The sequence below is a fragment of the Narcine bancroftii genome, chromosome 3 (assembly GCF_036971445.1).
Source record: "Narcine bancroftii isolate sNarBan1 chromosome 3, sNarBan1.hap1, whole genome shotgun sequence".
In the NCBI taxonomy this organism is placed as follows: domain Eukaryota; kingdom Metazoa; phylum Chordata; class Chondrichthyes; order Torpediniformes; family Narcinidae; genus Narcine; species Narcine bancroftii.
The window spans coordinates 306,254,883-306,271,558 of NC_091471.1; the positions used below are offsets into that span (position 1 = coordinate 306,254,883).

Genomic DNA, 16,676 nt, shown 5'->3' on the forward strand with positions numbered 1-16,676 from the left:
GCGGACATCAGCCTCCTCCTTCCCTCTGACATAGCAGCCGAAAATGCTGCTTTTATTGTGTGGAGAGTCACTAGCGTGCGTCAAGCTGGATGCTAGTGATGCTTGAAGCACCCTACTGATACGGGCGGGGTGAGTTTAATGGCGAGTGATGGCCGCAAACATATGGGAGCACAGCACCTTGCAAGGAGGGCCATGCCCACGAATGCCTGCCTTGTTGCTGACCGTGCGTTTATGTTTTCTACCAAAGTACATGACTGTACACTTTCCAACATTGGATCTCATTTGCCATTTTTCTGCCCATCTTTTAATCTATCCTAAGTCCTTCTGCAGCCTTCCTGTTTCCTCAACAGTTCCTGCTCCTCCATCTACCTTCACATCATCTGCAAACTTGGCCAGAAAGTTATTCATTCCATAATCCTTCTTTGGCTTGGCTTCGCGGACGAAGATTTATGCAGGGGGTAAATGTCCACGTCAGCTGCAGGCTCGATTGTGGCTGACAAGTCCGATGCGGGACAGGCAGACACGGTTGCAACGGTTGCAGGGGAAAATTGGTTGGTTGGGGTTGGGTGTTGGGTTTTTCTTCCTTTGTCTTTTGTCAGTGAGGTGGGCTCTGTGGTCTTCTTCAAAGGAGGTTGCTGCCCGCCGAACTGTGAGGCGCCAAGATGCACGGTTTGAGGCGATATCAGCCCACTGGCGGTGGTCAATGTGGCAGGCACCAAGAGATTTCTTTAGGCAGTCCTTGTACCTCTTCTTTGGTGCACCTCTGTCACGGTGGCCAGTGGAGAGCTCGCCATATAACACGATCTTGGGAAGGCGATGGTCCTCCATTCTGGAAACATGACCCATCCAGCGCAGCTGGATCTTCAGCAGCGTGGACTCGATGCTGTCAGCCTCTGCCATCTCGAGTACTTCGATGTTAGGGATGAAGGCGCTCCAATGAATGTTGAGGATGGAGTGGAGACAACGCTGGTGGAAGCGTTCTAGGAGCCGTAGGTGATGCCGGTAGAGAACCCATGATTCGGAGCCGAACAGGAGTGTGGGTATGACAACGGCTCTGTATACGCTTATCTTTGTGAGGTTTTTCAGTTGGTTGTTTTTCCAGACTCTTTTGTGTAGTCTTCCAAAGGCACTATTTGCCTTGGCGAGTCTGTTGTCTATCGCGTTGTCGATCCTTGCATCTGATGAAATGTTGCAGCCGAGTTAGATAAACTGGTTGACTGTTTTGAGTTTTGTGTGCCCGATGGAGATGTGGGGGGGCTGGTAGTCATGGTGGGGAGCTCTTCAGGCTGACTTCCAGGCCAAACATTTTGGCAGTTTCCGCAAAACAGGACGTCAAGCGCTGAAGAGCTGGCTCTGAATGGGCAACTAAAGCGGCATCGTCTGCAAAGAGTAGTTCACGGACAAGTTTCTCTTGTGTCTTGGTGTGAGCTTGCAGGCGCCTCAGATTGAAGAGACTGCCATCCGTGCGGTACCGGATGTAAACAGCGTCTTCATTGTTGGGGTCTTTCATGGCTTGGTTCAGCATCATGCTGAAGAAGATTGAAAAGAGGGTTGGTGCGAGAACACAGCCTTGCTTCACGCCATTGTTAATGGAGAAGGGTTCAGAGAGCTCATTGCTGTATCTGACCCGACCTTGTTGGTTTTCGTGCAGTTGGATAACCATGTTGAGGAACTTTGGGGGGCATCCGATGCGCTCTAGTATTTGCCAAAGCCCTTTCCTGCTCACGGTGTCGAAGGCTTTGGTGAGGTCAACAGAGGTGATGTAGAGTCCTTTGTTTTGTTCTCTGCACTTTTCTTGGAGCTGTCTGAGGACAAAGACCATGTCAGTAGTTCCTCTGTTTGCGCGAAAGCCGCACTGTGATTCTGGGAGAATATTCTCGGCGACACTAGGTATTATTCTATTTAGGAGAATCCTAGCGAAGATTTTGCCTGCAAATAATCCAAATACTTAATAAACACCATAAAAAGAAGCGGCCCCACATTGACCTGTGTGGAACACCACTAGCAACTGGAGGCCAACCACATACAGAGCTGGATTCCTGTATTCCGACTCTCTGCTTCCTGCCAATCTGCCAATGCTCTACCCATGCCAGTATGTTTCCAGTTATACCACGGGCTCTTGTTAAGTAGCTTCATGTGTGGCACCTTGTCCAAAGCCTTCTGAAAATCCAAATACTCAACATCCTCTACATCTCCTTTATCTAGCTTGCTTGTCACTTCAAAGAATTCCAATAGGAATTCTATAGAAATATTCTATGTCCAATCTCTTCTTTCCCTGAAGACCAGCCCACTGATTACAGGATTTATTGGCTTAAATAACTCAGGAAATTTGGTTCCCATTCCTTGTCCTGCAAACACAATACAGGGACACAATCTTTTATCCGGAACCCTTGGGGCACAGTGTGTTCCGAATTTTGGATTTTTCTGGATTTCGGAAAGCCAGATTTAAACCCACCCGAATTGTGCTGCCTTATCCACCCCCATCCCCTTCCAGTTGCGCTGCTGTCTCCCCCCCCAACCCTCGCCCGCCCGACTCGCGCTGCCAGTCCCTCCTCCTCGCCCGCCCGACTCCTGCTGCTGGTCCCTCACCTGCCCGACTTGCGCTACCGGTCCCTCACCCACCCGACTCCCTGCTGGTCAAATTTGGAGTACTGTGTACAGTTTTGGTCACCAAATTATAGGAAAGATATACAAAACAGAGAGAGTGCAGAGAAGGTTCACGAGAATGTTGACAGGATTTCAGGGTCTGAGTTACAGGGAAAGGTTGTGCAGACTGGGGCTTTTTTCTCTGGAGCGTAGAAGATTGAGAGGGGACTTGCTAGAGGTGTTTAAGATTTTAAAAGGGACAGACAGAGTAAATGTGGATAGGCTTTTTCAGTTAAGAAAGGGGGAGATTCAAACTAGAGGACATGGTTTAAGATTGAAGGGGGAAAATTATAAGGGGAACATGAGGGGAAATTTCTTTACGCAGAGGGTGGTGGGGATGTGGAATGAGCTTCCGGCAGACGTGGTCGAGGCAGGATCATTGGTTACATTTAAGGAAAGACTGGATCGTTACATGGATAGGAGGGGACTAGAGGGGTATGGACCGGGTGCTGGTCAGTGGGACTAGGAGGGTGGGGATTTGCTACGGCATGGACAAGTAGGGCCGAACTGGCCTGTTCTGTGCTGTAAGTGGTTATATGGTTATATGGTTATATGGTCCCTCGCCTGCCTGACTCCCTGCCAGTCCCTCGCCCGCCTGACTCATGCTGCCAGTCCCTTGCCCACCCAACTCGCGCTGCCGGTCTCTCCCCCTCGCATGCTCGACTCGCGCTGCCATCTCTCTCCCCACTTGCCAGATTTTGGAGCTTTCCAGATTTTAGATGTCCAGGTAAAGGATTGGTTTTAGACCTTACATCAGTTCTCAACTTGCCTTCTCCCAATTCAGATCCATGTCCCTGGAGCTGGCATCCTGATTTCACTCCTTTCAGAACCTGATATGAAGGGATGCAGTGAAAACACGATGCTGGAGAAACCCAACAGGTCAAACAGTGTACTTTTTATACCAAAGATAAAGAAGCATAGGTTGCGGGAGTGAGCCCTTTATCAAGGTAAATTAAGGGGTATAGATTGGATGACATTCCATTTGAATCCCTGCAAGCTGACAGGTCAATCCCATTCGCCCACTGATTTTCCCTTTAATTTATTCTCCCCGCATTTCATTAAATATCGAAAAGATTTTACCACCTTCTTTATATTGGGGAAGGGGAACATTTCACAGTTGCTAATTAACCTATCAATCAACACATGTTTGGCATGTGGGAGGAAACTTGAACACCCACAGGAAACCCAAATGTCAGAGGATGTCTGTTTAAGGTGAGTGGAGGAAATTTCAGGGGAGATGTCACAAGTTAGTTATTTACTCAGAGAGCGATGGGTGTCTGGAATGCATTGCCGGGGGTGGTGGTGCAGGCTGGTCTAATAGGGACATTCAAAAGATTCTTAGATAGGCACGTGGATGTAAGAAAAATAGAGGTTTGAGGGTGTGAGGAGGTGAAAAATGAGATTGTTGTGAAGTAGGTTTTCATTAGTTGGTTAAAAACACAGAAATGCTGGAGGAACACGGCAGGTCTTGCGGGGTTCATAGGAGGTAAAGGTTTAAAAACTGACATTTCGGGTCTGAGCCTTTCTTCAAGGTTGACATAGGTCAGCACTATGGGCTGAAAAGCCTAAACTGTACTTTTATGCTCTCTGTTGAAACCCTCCCAGCCACAGGGGGAATGTGCAGACTCCTCACAGACAGCCCCAGAGGTCAGGGTTGAATCTGGACCACTGGCATTGTGAAAGGACAAACCTACTGGTTGCACCACTGTGAAATCTTATTTTCTTGCGGGGCAGTGATCAGAATCAGGAATCTGTCTGAACTTTATTGTGCTGAATATGAGGGTCATTATCCCAGTTGTAAGATTCCATTTTGTCTACATACGAATGGAGCCTACGAGCATATGTCAGGAAATAGATATGGGATATTTCTGAAATGTGATGGTTCAGTGCACATACCCAATCAGCCACCAAAAATTCATGCAGTCCATTGTCCTCACATAAAGGAACAGATATTTATGTACTTTTTCCCCTTCAATAATCCATTACTGTCTTTCTGAGTCAATAAGCAATCCATTTGTCATTTACCCAGTTTATAAACTAAAGAAAAGATTTGCCCAAGGGTTCAGCGAATAAATGAATGATCTGCTCCAGTACAGAAATATAGACTGGGTCACAAAGTCTCTCACTGGCTTGCCAATCTCTTATCAGATGGCTTCTTGTAGTGAAGGCTGTTAAATCAGGGTCACTAAATGGCATCTCCTCCTTGGGGTGGAGGGGAGGGAGATAGGAGGGGGGTAATTAATTACTGCCCTTTCCTTATAGATTCATGTAGCATGGAAACAGGACCTTCACCCCATCACATCCATGCTAACCTTCCACATTCAACCTATTTGCCTCCATTGGATCCGTTTCTTTGCATGCCCTGCCGATTTTAACTAAGTGTTTGTTGAATGGCGATTGCATCTGGCTCCACTTTCTCCTCTGGCAGTGGGTTGTAGTCATTAAACCATTCTCTCCGAATAAAAGCTTACCCCACGTATCGCCACTGAAACAGCTGCCGCTCACCTTCAGTGGAACACGCAACTTCACGAACGCTGTGATTGTAGGAAAAGCACACCAAAGTCACCTATTCCTTGAGGAAGGGTTCAGACCCAAAATGTCAGCAGTATATCTTTATCTCTTATGGGAACCGGTTGAACTCCTCCAACATTTTAGTGTGTTTCTCTGCCTCTCACCTGAAGCTAATGCCCTCTTATTTTTGATGTCCCTGCATGGGAAATTACAATTTTGGCCATTTACCCTATCTGTACCTTTATCTCACTCTATAAGGCCAGCTGTGAGTTGAGCTGGTGGGGGGGGGGGGGTAAAAAAAACATTTTATTCAACTCTCCCAGAGCTGAGACCCTCCAAATCCTGGCCACCTCCTTGATTGCAAACTGCATCCAGAGCCAGAGTCAGGAGGAGACCACACATACTTTCTCCACCAGTTAGCAAGATGTTTTCCCTTAGTACCACTTTCCTGTTCTAATCCAATTTTTCACCTCAGTGTCACTTTCTGCTTTTGTTCCTTATCCTTTGATTCCATTATTTTCTGAAATTGATTAACTTCTACCTTCAATCAGCAACTGTATTCCCTCGGCTTACTTACCCCATGCTCTACTCACCTATGGCTTCGTACGACACAACACCATTTACAAATCTCCTGATGATACCTCAGTATCTGGCTGCATAAAAAGGGGCGATGAGTCAGCTGACAGATTGAAACCTTACTGAAAGGTGTGCAACAACAATCCATTTGTGGTGAATCTCTGTCTTCCCTTTGGCTAGCCTTGCTGTACTAACATTGGACGTGTATTATCTCTACCACTAAAGACACTCCCCTTGGGTATAACTGTGTATGCACCCATTGTCTTTCCCCGGGTTTCTGGTGTCTAGTTAGCGACTGGTGTTGAGCAAGCACCACGTTTTGTGGCGCCGCGTAGTAAGCAGTCAAACGCTGCCAGTACTCCCCGAGTCTATTAGGCAATCGAGAGTCCCCCAGACTCAGCAGAAGCCCTTAAAAGGTGTATGGGATTCTTTTCCTACTATTGCAAATGGGTACGTGACTACGCTACAAAGGCACGCCCTCTGTTTGACACTAAAAGCTGTCCTGCTTGCGTAGAATGCAAACCGCAGTACTTTAAAGCTCCGGAGGCCACTCTCATCAAGGCAACCCGACCCTTTGAGAGGATTAGCTTGGATTTTAAATGGTCAGGTTGAAACCGAACGATTACTGAAAGGATTGGATGGAGTTGTTGTGGAGAGGATGTTTACTATGGAGGACCAGAGAGCACAGCCTGAAAATGCAAAAATGTTCCCTTAAATCAGAGATGAGGAGGATTTTCTTTACCCGGAGGTGGTGAATTGCTGCCGCCGGCTCATTGGGTATATTTAAGATAGAGGTACTTTAGTTATTGATTAGGAAAGGAGTTAAGGGTTAAGGGAAGAAGGCAGGTGAATGAGGTTGAAAAGAATAGTCAATCAGCCACGATGGAGCGGACTTAACGGGTCACATTCTGCTCTATGTGTTATGGTCTTATGGAAGAGAATCACTACTCTCTGGGATAAGAAATTTCTTCTCATCTCTATTCTCAGTTGCTTATTGTGAGGCTGGGACCAATGGCTCCAGACTCCCTTTCATCTATTCTGTCAATCCTCAAATTTATTTTTCAAAGCAGTCACCTCACATTCTTTTAAACTTCATAGACTATAGGCCCCACATTGCTTAATCTCACTTCATATGACAAGCATATCCTCCCAGGAATCAAGCTAGTGAATCTTCGCCACACACCAGCATATCTTTCATAGGCAATGGAGACCAGATTTATGCATAATATTTTAAATGTGTTCTCACCAGGGGAGAGGAACAGATGGTGGATGGGAGAGGCTCAGCCATAATGTGTATGGGTTCTCCAGTGCCATAAAAACCATCTATGATCCAAACACCCAAGTTCTCCTCCAATGAGGAGAGTGAACTCATCAGTGCCCATTCTGGAGTTCTCCTCCAACAATCAGTCTGTCCTTGGTAAAATTGTTCTTGACTCATTCCCATCCTAGTCAGTTCAACGATGCCACCAACAAGCGGTCTTCTAGTGCAGAAGGTATTCTAAAATCAAAGAGCGCGGAACTTTGATAATGAATCCACAATCTGTTTGTCGACATTTCAGAAGAGAAAGATACACCAGGAGGTCTCAGGAGGGCCATAAATGAGACCACTTTTAAGAAACAGATCTAACTCTATCTCCCTACTGTCTGCCACAGGGAGGGTTCTCACCATCATCATCCTCAACCACTTCCTCTCAGTGGCCAAAGACCTACTTCTATCCATCAAGAGGCACTGTAGGTGCTTGCTTTGGGTGCACATATACTAAAATTGGAATGATACGAGAAGATTAGCATGGCCCCTGTGGACACAACCTTTGCGATGGATCAACTCTATGAAAAACGCAGGGAGCAGGCATCATTGTCTTTTTTAAACCAACCAAAGCTCTGGTTTCGCCAATCAGACAGAATGTGAAACATTCTCCTTAAAATTAAATGCCCTCAAAAACTCATATCCATCTCCATGGCAGATTGCAAGCAAAAATACCAATCCATGGGTCTACAACAGGCCCAATTTCCGTAAAGACATCATGGTTAATGTGATTTATGGTGTGAAAAATAAAAAATTATAATAAAAAAAAAGACTAGTGGCAATCAAGGCTATGTTGCTGCCATGGCATTTTGAGTTGAACTCTGTAGTTGTGGTATTGCACCTTGCTTGCAGTAAACCTCCCACAGGAATGAAGCTCATCTTCGGAACTCGTGAGGAATTGTTCAATCGATGGTAATGATATTCCAGAACCAAAGTTGCCTGAACCTTGGTAGTCAAGCTCCAATGTCTGGATGCGCAGAGTTGGTGGACCAACAATGTCATCCTTGACTCATTCCCTAAAATATCTGAAAAGATGAACCAGACGGACAGACAAAGATCCTCAACTAACCTCCCTAAGCTGCCCTCTGACAATCAGTATCCATGGCAAAACCCTGGAAATCTTCCCATATTTTGGAAGATCTCTCAGTGCAGGTGTAATGATGACCATCACATTCATAACCTGAAGAAAAATATTTTTTAAGATCCAGACCTCAGATTGGGATAAAACCCATGGTCTATCAGGCTGCAGGGATTCCTGCCCTCCTACAGAATTGGCAGAAGACATCTTTATTTTTCTACTTCAAATCCTCATGCAATAAATGTGAAGCCACGTCATGATTTCCTAAGTTGAGGGAGAAGAGTACTGGGGTCTGGAGTGATGTTAATTAGTTCACCAACTCTGATGGTCTTGTTGGCGCTGACGACGACTTTTGAGGTTTTGGATGTGCAAGTGGAAATTCTGCATTCTAGTAACCACAAAAGAAATTTTCGTGCCATATTCTCCGTATCAGGCAGCATTTTTTGACCTTTTAATTCCAGAGTGTGATAGTACAGATCTATCACCAATGTACATAGTGTATATAGTTACTGTATCTAGACTGTGCTTACAGCGATTGGCTGAGAGCTAAGCCACACCTATTGTTTGGGCCTTAAAGGGTTGTGTCCCTAGCCAGGTCGGATCATTCCGGACTGGTCGGCCACCTGTGAAGAGCTCCGGTCTTTTGCTAATAAAAGCCTTGGTTTGGATCAACAAGTCTTTGGTTCTTTCGACGAGCTCTACAATTTTATTAGCAAAAAGAATTTTTTTTGAAAGGGATGGAGCGTTTAACTCGGCCAGAAAAACTTGATATCGACCCACAGTCAGCTACAGCCTTCAAAGCCTTTAAGTTCTGGCTGCTGAACTTTGAAAACTTCCTGAGATTCATTCAGGTAGAGGAGGATAACCAGCGTCTAACAGCATTGCTGTCTATGGTGTCCTTGAGAGTCTACGAGAACATCCAGGATGAGACCACTTACACCGCAGCCATAAAGGTACTGAAGGAACTGTATGATCAACCGGTGAACAGAGTTCATGCCCGGCTCATGCTTGCGTCGAGGAAACAACAGCCCGGCGAGTCCAGCAGGGCATATTTACAAGTATTAAAGGCATTGGGCAAGGACTGTAACTGTGTGGACAAAACTGCTGCCGAGATCACTAGCGACCTCGTCCGGGATGCCTATGTGGCCGGGCTCCGATCGAACGAAGTGAGGCTGCGTTTGCTCGAACAAGGGGTAGAAAAACTAGAGGATGTGGCCCGGATTGCAATCACAATGGAGGATGCAGCCTTAAAGTCCACCGAGCTCTCTAGGGACTGGACCCCTCGTTCTGATGTGAGTAAAGTGCCCTTCTACCCTACCCCTGACGGCCTGTCGGCTGCTGCTACCCTGCCCCGTGCGAACCCGAAATGTTATTTCTGCGGGAGGGACAAGCACAGCAGGTCCCAGTGCCCAGCAAGAAAAGCCAGGTGCCAGAAGTGCCTTAAAAAGGGCCACTTTGCTGCAGTCTGTAGGTCTAAAATGGCCGCCAGCAAACACAGTGCCTCGTGTGAAGCTCAACCGCCACTATCCCATTCAAACTCTTCTTCCCCAGAGCTCTCGTCCAATGAGAGCGAGGGCTCCCCTGCACGGCAACGCCTGACGTCACGGAGACGCCGAACCCGGAAGGGGCAACCCACCGTCGCAACCATGGTGATGGCCTGCCTCTCGCCCCCGTGCGGAACACTTGACACTACCGCCGCTGCCGCCGCCGCCACAGCCACCCACGGGGCCGACGCTACCGCCGCTGCTGCCGCCGCCACGGACACCCCCGGGGCCGACGCTACCGCCGCTGCTGCCGCCGCCACAGCCACCCCCGGGGCTGACGCTATCGCCGCTGCTGCCGCCGCCGCCACAGACACCCCCGGGGCCGACGCTACCGCCGCTGCTGCCGCCGCCACGGACACCTCCGGGGCCGACGCCACAGCCGCTGCTGCCGCCGCCACGGACACCCCCGGGGCCGACGCTACCGCCGCTGCTGCTGCCGCCACAGACACCCCCGGGGCCGACGCTACCGCCGCCGCAGCCACCCCCGCGGCCAACCAGGTGCTCACCCTAGCGTCCATCGCTGACGACCGCCAGGGCCCGACCACCGATCACGAGCAACTACAAACCCCACTACTTACCATTCACCCGCCACAACAGCACTTCCGGGAGGTTCTCCAACCTGCTCCTCGAGCGTTGACTACGTCATCCCGTTGCGTGACGTCATCCCGTTGCGTGACGTCATCGCGCAAAACTCGCCTGTCAACTGCTTCAATAACATTAAACCAGCAATGCTCTCATCCCCTCACCAGAGCAATGGAACTGATTAAAGTGCATGGACACTACACCAATTGCTTATTTGACTCTGGGTCAACTGACAGTTTTATCCAGCCAGATCTGGCCCTCCGTTGGGGACTTGACATTATCCCCACTACCCAGAGGATCTCATTAGCGACGAGGTCGCACTCGACTGGGATAAAGGGGTATTGCATCGCCACGCTGGAAGTACAGGGCGTGACGGTCACCCACTTTAAATTATTCGTCCTTCCCCAATTGTGCGCCCCAGTGTTGCTGGGATTAGACTTCCAGTGTCAGTTCCAAACGGTGTCCCTACACTTTGGGGGACCCCACGCCCCCCTCTCGGTCTGCCATCGCCCCACTCCCGAAGCACCCGAGCAACCCGCCCCCGTGCCCCGGGGCCAATCCTGCGGCCTTTCCACACTCCGGATTGCCCCGCCAGCACTCTTCGCAAACCTCACCCCTGGCTGGAAGCCTGTGGCCACCAAAAGTCGGCAATATAGTTACGAAAACAGGCAATTCATTAGGAGTGAGGTGCGTAGATTGCTGGATGAGGTTCAAGCCCCTGGAGAGCCCAGGTGGTGGTTGTCAAGAATGGGGAAAAACTACGGATGGTGGTCGACTATAGCCAGACCATTAACCGCTTCACATTCCTGGATGCGTACCCCCTGCCACGCATCACGGATGTGGTGAACCAGATCGCCCAGTACCGCATTTTCTCCACTATTGACCTACGTTCGGCCTACCACCAGCTCCCGATCCGCTGCGAGGACCGACCATTCACGGCCTTTGAAGCGAATGGGCGGCTATATCAATTTCTCAGGGTACCATTCGGGGTCACAAATGGTGTCGCGGTCTTCCAGCGGCAAATGGACAGGATGGTGGACCAGAACGGGCTAACCGCTACCTTCCCATATCTGGACAATATCACCATCTGCGGCCACGACATGCAGGACCATGACGCCAACCTAGACAAATTTCTTCAAACTGCCCGTCAGCTAAACCTGACTTACAATTTGGACAAGTGTGTTTTCCGGACCACACGACTCGCTATTCTAGGTTGTGTGGTGGAAAACGGGATAGTCATGCCAGATCCTGACCGCATGCGTCCCTTAATGGACTTACCCCCCCCCCACATACCCAGAAAGCTCTCAAACGCTGCCTGGGCCTTTTCTCTTATTACGCCCAATGGGTTCCAAACTACGCCGACAAGGCACGTCCTCTTATCAAGACCACCTCTCTTCCCCTCTCGACCGAAGCCACAGCGGCTTTCGATCGAATCAAATCTGACATCGCTGCTGCGACGCTGCACGCGATCGATGAGTCTGTCCCGTTTCAAGTCGAGAGCGATGCATCCGACTTCGCCCTGGCAGCCACCTTGAACCAGGCCGGTCGGCCTGTAGCCTTCTTCTCCAGAACCCTCCAGGGTCCGGAGAGTAGACACTCCTCGATCGAGAAGGAGGCCCAGGCCATAGTTGAAGCGGTACGTCGTTGGAGACATTACCTCGCTGGGAGGCGCTTTACACTGTTGACTGATCAACGCGCGGTCTCCTTCATGTTCAGCAACACCCAGCGTGGTAAGATAAAAAACGACAAAATTGCCAGATGGAGAATCGAACTCTCCACCTTTAACTATGACATCCTGTACCGGCCTGATAAGCTCAACGACCCGCCTGACGCGCTCTCCAGGGGGACGTGCGCCAGCATACAGATGGACAGACTACGGAAACTCCATGAGGCGCTCTGTCATCCAGGGGTCACTAGGTTTGCTCACTTTGTCAAGGCGCGCAACTTACCCTACACAGTCGAGGAGATCCGCTCCATGACCCGAGCCTGTTCGGTGTGCGCCGAATGCAAGCCCCACTTCTTCCGTCCGGATAACTCCCACGTCATCAAAGCCACCCGCCCCTTCGAGCGTCTTAGCGTAGACTTTAAGGGACCCCTACCGTCGACCAACCGTAATACCTACATCCTTACGGCCATCGACGAATACTCCCGCTTCCCATTCGCTGTGGCCTGCCCAGACACCACTGCCACCTCAGTGATACAGGCCCTTCACAGTATTTTCACCATCTTCGGGTACCCCAATTCCATCCACAGTGATAGGGGGTCCTCATTCATGAGTGCAGAGCTGCAACAGTACCTTCTGGAGTGTGGTATTGCTTCAAGCAGGACCACGAGCTATAACCCACGCGGTAATGGCCAGGTCGAGAGGGAGAATGCCACCATATGGAGAGCGGTTACACTGGCTCTCCGGTCTAAAGGTCTCCCCACCTCTCACTGGCAGGAGGTTCTCACTAGTGCCTTACACTCCATCCGCTCCCTCCTATGTACTGCAACAAATGCCACCCCCCACGAAAGGATGTTCCTTTTCCCGAGGAAATCCGAATCGGGAACCACTGTACCGGCATGGCTCACCGTCCCTGGCCCCGTCCTTTTGCGACGCCACGTCCGGCACTCAAAGAACGACCCCTTGGTCGACCGAGTGACTCTACTCCACGCGAACCCACATTACGCATACGTGGAGTTCCCAGACGGGCGGGAGGACACTGTTTCGGTGCGGGACCTAGCTCAGGACGCGGTAGACCCAGCAAACCCCCCAACTCCTTATGCTCCAGGCCCCGTGCCGCAACAGAAGGACCAACAGCACCCCAATGACTCGGGCCACCCTGCCGACAAAACGACTGGGGAATTGAGCGACGGAGCAGTCGCACCCGATGAGCCCGCTGGTGACACCACTCCAGCGACCCCAATCCCGGCACCACGGCGGTCACGCCGGATGGTCAGACCCCCTGACCGCTACAGTCCTTGACCTACCCCTTCCTTTTCATTCTCTCCCTCGTTTTTGTTTTTTTTTTCCCCGGGTCAATTCTCCAAGAAGGGGTGAATGTGATAGTACAGATCTATCACCAATGTACATAGTGTATATAGTTACTGTATCTAGACTGTGCTTACAGCGATTGGCTGAGAGCTAAGCCACACCTATTGTTTGGGCCTTAAAGGGTTGTGTCCCTAGCCAGGTCGGATCATTCCGGACTGGTCGGCCACCTGTGAAGAGCTCCGGTCTTTTGCTAATAAAAGCCTTGGTTTGGATCAACAAGTCTTTGGTTCTTTCGACGAGCTCTACACCTTTTAATTTTTAATTTAGACATACAGCGCGGTAACAGGCCATTTCGGGGTGGGGGGGTGGTTTAGGTTAATTGGGTGGCACAGACTCATGGGCTGAAATGTCCTGTTACCTGTTGTATGTCTAAATTAAAAGATTGGCCACCCTTGGTTTAGGATAAGATAGGGTATCCACTGCAATTAATGTGGAGTCAAAGCTAGTTTCACTACAGTGAAAACATCTCATTAATTATTACTTAAGCCATCAAGAGCCCTTGGAATGAAAATGCTCTGTTTGGTTTGGACTCAGACATTGTCATTTTATGTTCCAGTGCAGATTGAATAGAACAAAAGCAATCTTAACATGAGTTTTTTTTGTAGAACAACAGACTTTCCTATCAGCAACAACAGATAATGGATAAGAACAGATTGGAAGGTGACCTCGGACTGAGCTTTGCCACAACAACTGACACTATCTGAACAATGGAATTATAACAGTCCAATCTGAAAGAGGACAGCCAGCCACAAGATAAATGGGCCTCCCGCTCACTGATGTTTCCCAGATAACCTACTTCAGCTTTCTGCTGCTCTGTCTTCCTTTCACTCTCATTGTTTTTAAATTCAATCCACATTTCTCTCTTTTAAAGCAGCATATTTCTGCTTCAATGGACTTCTAAGCTGTCTCAATATCCATAAAATATTTTATTCAACTATCTTCAGATATTTATTTTCACACCAATCTGTATTCCCTTTGCAGTTATTGAAAGCTCCGGACTAAAAATAAGATTCTTCTTGCTTTTATTTCCTTTGATTTCCCTGTCCTTCTGAAAGGCATTAGATGCAGTTCCACATCATGTAATTACTTCACCTCAGCTGTGAAGCTTTTCATTGGGAGGTTATTTGTTTATAGAAGCATCAATGACAAATCTTCTGTTTTTGCAGAAGTCACAAGTGAGCTATTGAACTAATCTTCTACCCACACCAACTTTCCTCCCTCCCAAACAGCCCTAGCCTCACATTCACATCCCACCGGCCACTGAGGGTAAGGGGAGGTCGCCCACCCACCAATCTCCAAGAATGAAACGTTTGTTGCTATTCAAAAAGCTGAGGGATAAATTGACAAGCTATGAGAAAGTGGGGGGTGGATGGGGAGCGGTCTTTAAAATCTACTTGATATAAAATTACTAGAGAGTATGGAAAGATAGTCAAGAGTTATGTGATGGGAAGTCACCTCATTTGCTTCTAAACTATTGTGGGACAACAGTGCATTGCAAGGATGGTGCTATTGGGTAACTAACAGCAAGTGTGTGAAGGTGAAGCAATGAACAGTCTTGGCAACTCCGCTACATTTGGCTGAAGCATCTCTTGATCAGAGAAGAAAAAAAACCAATCAGGGATTCTATCAGTGATCCTGGTGCTGGGATGCTTTCTTGAACACATGTGCAGTTGGAAAACATTGTCCTCTGCTGTTACAGGGTGTCTGATCCCAAAGCAAGGAGCTGGTCTGTGGCTCAGATGCCATGTAGAACTGTACCCGAATAAAATTTCTTTAATTTTTCCCTCCCTGACCACATTTCAGTTTAATTCCTGTTTCTCCATATAAAGGTCCAGACAGCAGAAACACTTGGTGTCAAAGTCAAAATATTATTAAAAAATTTCATCCACATGATCCTCTTGGTGACTGCAGAAGAGAGGGGATTACCATCCAAATCAGTCTATCTTAGCTGACAGTGAGGTCTTAGTGAGGTCTCGGGGTGGGGAGGCTGAGTGTACAGACTCTCAGAAGAATTACCAATCAAATGCTAATCTGTCAGGGGTGCTTGATTTTGGGTTCAACCCTGCCACGCTATTCCTGAAGAAGCCACAATAGATTTCAAAGAGCATTCCATCATTCTCCCTGCCAAGAAGCAAAAAGATCTATTTATATATATTTTTTGAACAGGAAACTGTGATGCACAAAACTGCTGGAGAAACTCAGCAGGTCATGCAGTAAAGGGTAACCAATATTTCGGGCATGAGCCCTTCGGCATAGTTTGAGCAAAAAGCAGATAAAAACGGTGGGGGGGGGTGCGGGGCGGGAGAGAAGGGAAGAGGGGGCAGGGGGAGGAGATAAAAATTACATGTGTTCATTATGTTTAGGGACATAATTCATCCATCTAGGAATTGCTGATGCCTAGCCCAGTCATCACATCATGGCTCGCACCTTGTACAAAACAAAGATCATAGGTGGATATGGGTGGGAAGGTAGAAGATAAAAAGGAAGTGATGGGGGCAGGGATAGCTTATGTTTGTGAGTTAGTCTATTGGGAATAGTTGGTGGAGTTAAATGTCTGCATCTGTATGATGTGCTTTCAGGAATTTTAAATTGAGCAGGTGCCATTTGAATATAAACGAACCTGTTTATTTTATAAGCTTTCTTTATGTGATGTTTTTGAAATATATGACAGACATTGAGATTGGTCCACAAATAAAGGTTTTGCAGAATTCCACACAGAATGAAGACAAGTGAGAGTGGTTTCTACATTAAAATCATTGCAAAGCACTCTATGCCCTTCTCTCATTGCAGAATCTTTGCCTGCTGCGGGACTGACAGATCCATTTGCCCAGGTTTCCAGATTAATGCACATCTGCATGATGCGCTGTTTTGGGCGCTGTAATTGACAAAAGACGTGCTGATGTTGGAGAGGGTTCAGAGAAGATTTACAAGAATGATACCAGGAATGGAAGTGTTAGCACATGAGGAACATATGTCGGCTCTTGGATTGTATTCGTTGGAGAACAGACCTCGTAGAGGCGTTTCAAATGCTGAAACACTGGGACAGAGGATGTTTCCCACGGTAGGGGAAACTAGGACAAGGAGACATAATTTCAGGGGAAAAAGGCGTCAATTTAAGACAGAGATGCGGAAAAATTTCTTTAGTCAGAGGGTCGGGAGTCTGTGGAGCTTGTTGCCACAGGTAGCTATGAAAGTGAGGCTGATGGATTTTGTTGTGGCTGCAGATCCAGGACTTCGAGGGATTTAATGGAAGACTCTGGATAGAAATGTACCATTGCCCAGACCTCATTATGTGTAGGGACATAATTCATCCATCTAGGAATTGCTGATGCCTAGCCCAGTCATCACATCATGGCTCGCACTTTGTTGTACAAAACGAAGGCTGATGTTGGGGGAAGG

The 16,676-nt window shown here is 48.3% G+C and overlaps 1 protein-coding gene and 1 pseudogene across 1 annotated transcript in view; both read left to right on the top strand.

Moving 5' to 3' along the window:
* LOC138756855 (SH2 domain-containing adapter protein F-like) overlaps window positions 1–16,676 on the top strand; it is a 268,488-nt gene that overhangs the window by 128,260 nt on the left and 123,552 nt on the right. The window lies entirely within an intron of this gene.
* Window positions 7,469–7,564, top strand: LOC138759716 (U6 spliceosomal RNA; annotated as a pseudogene).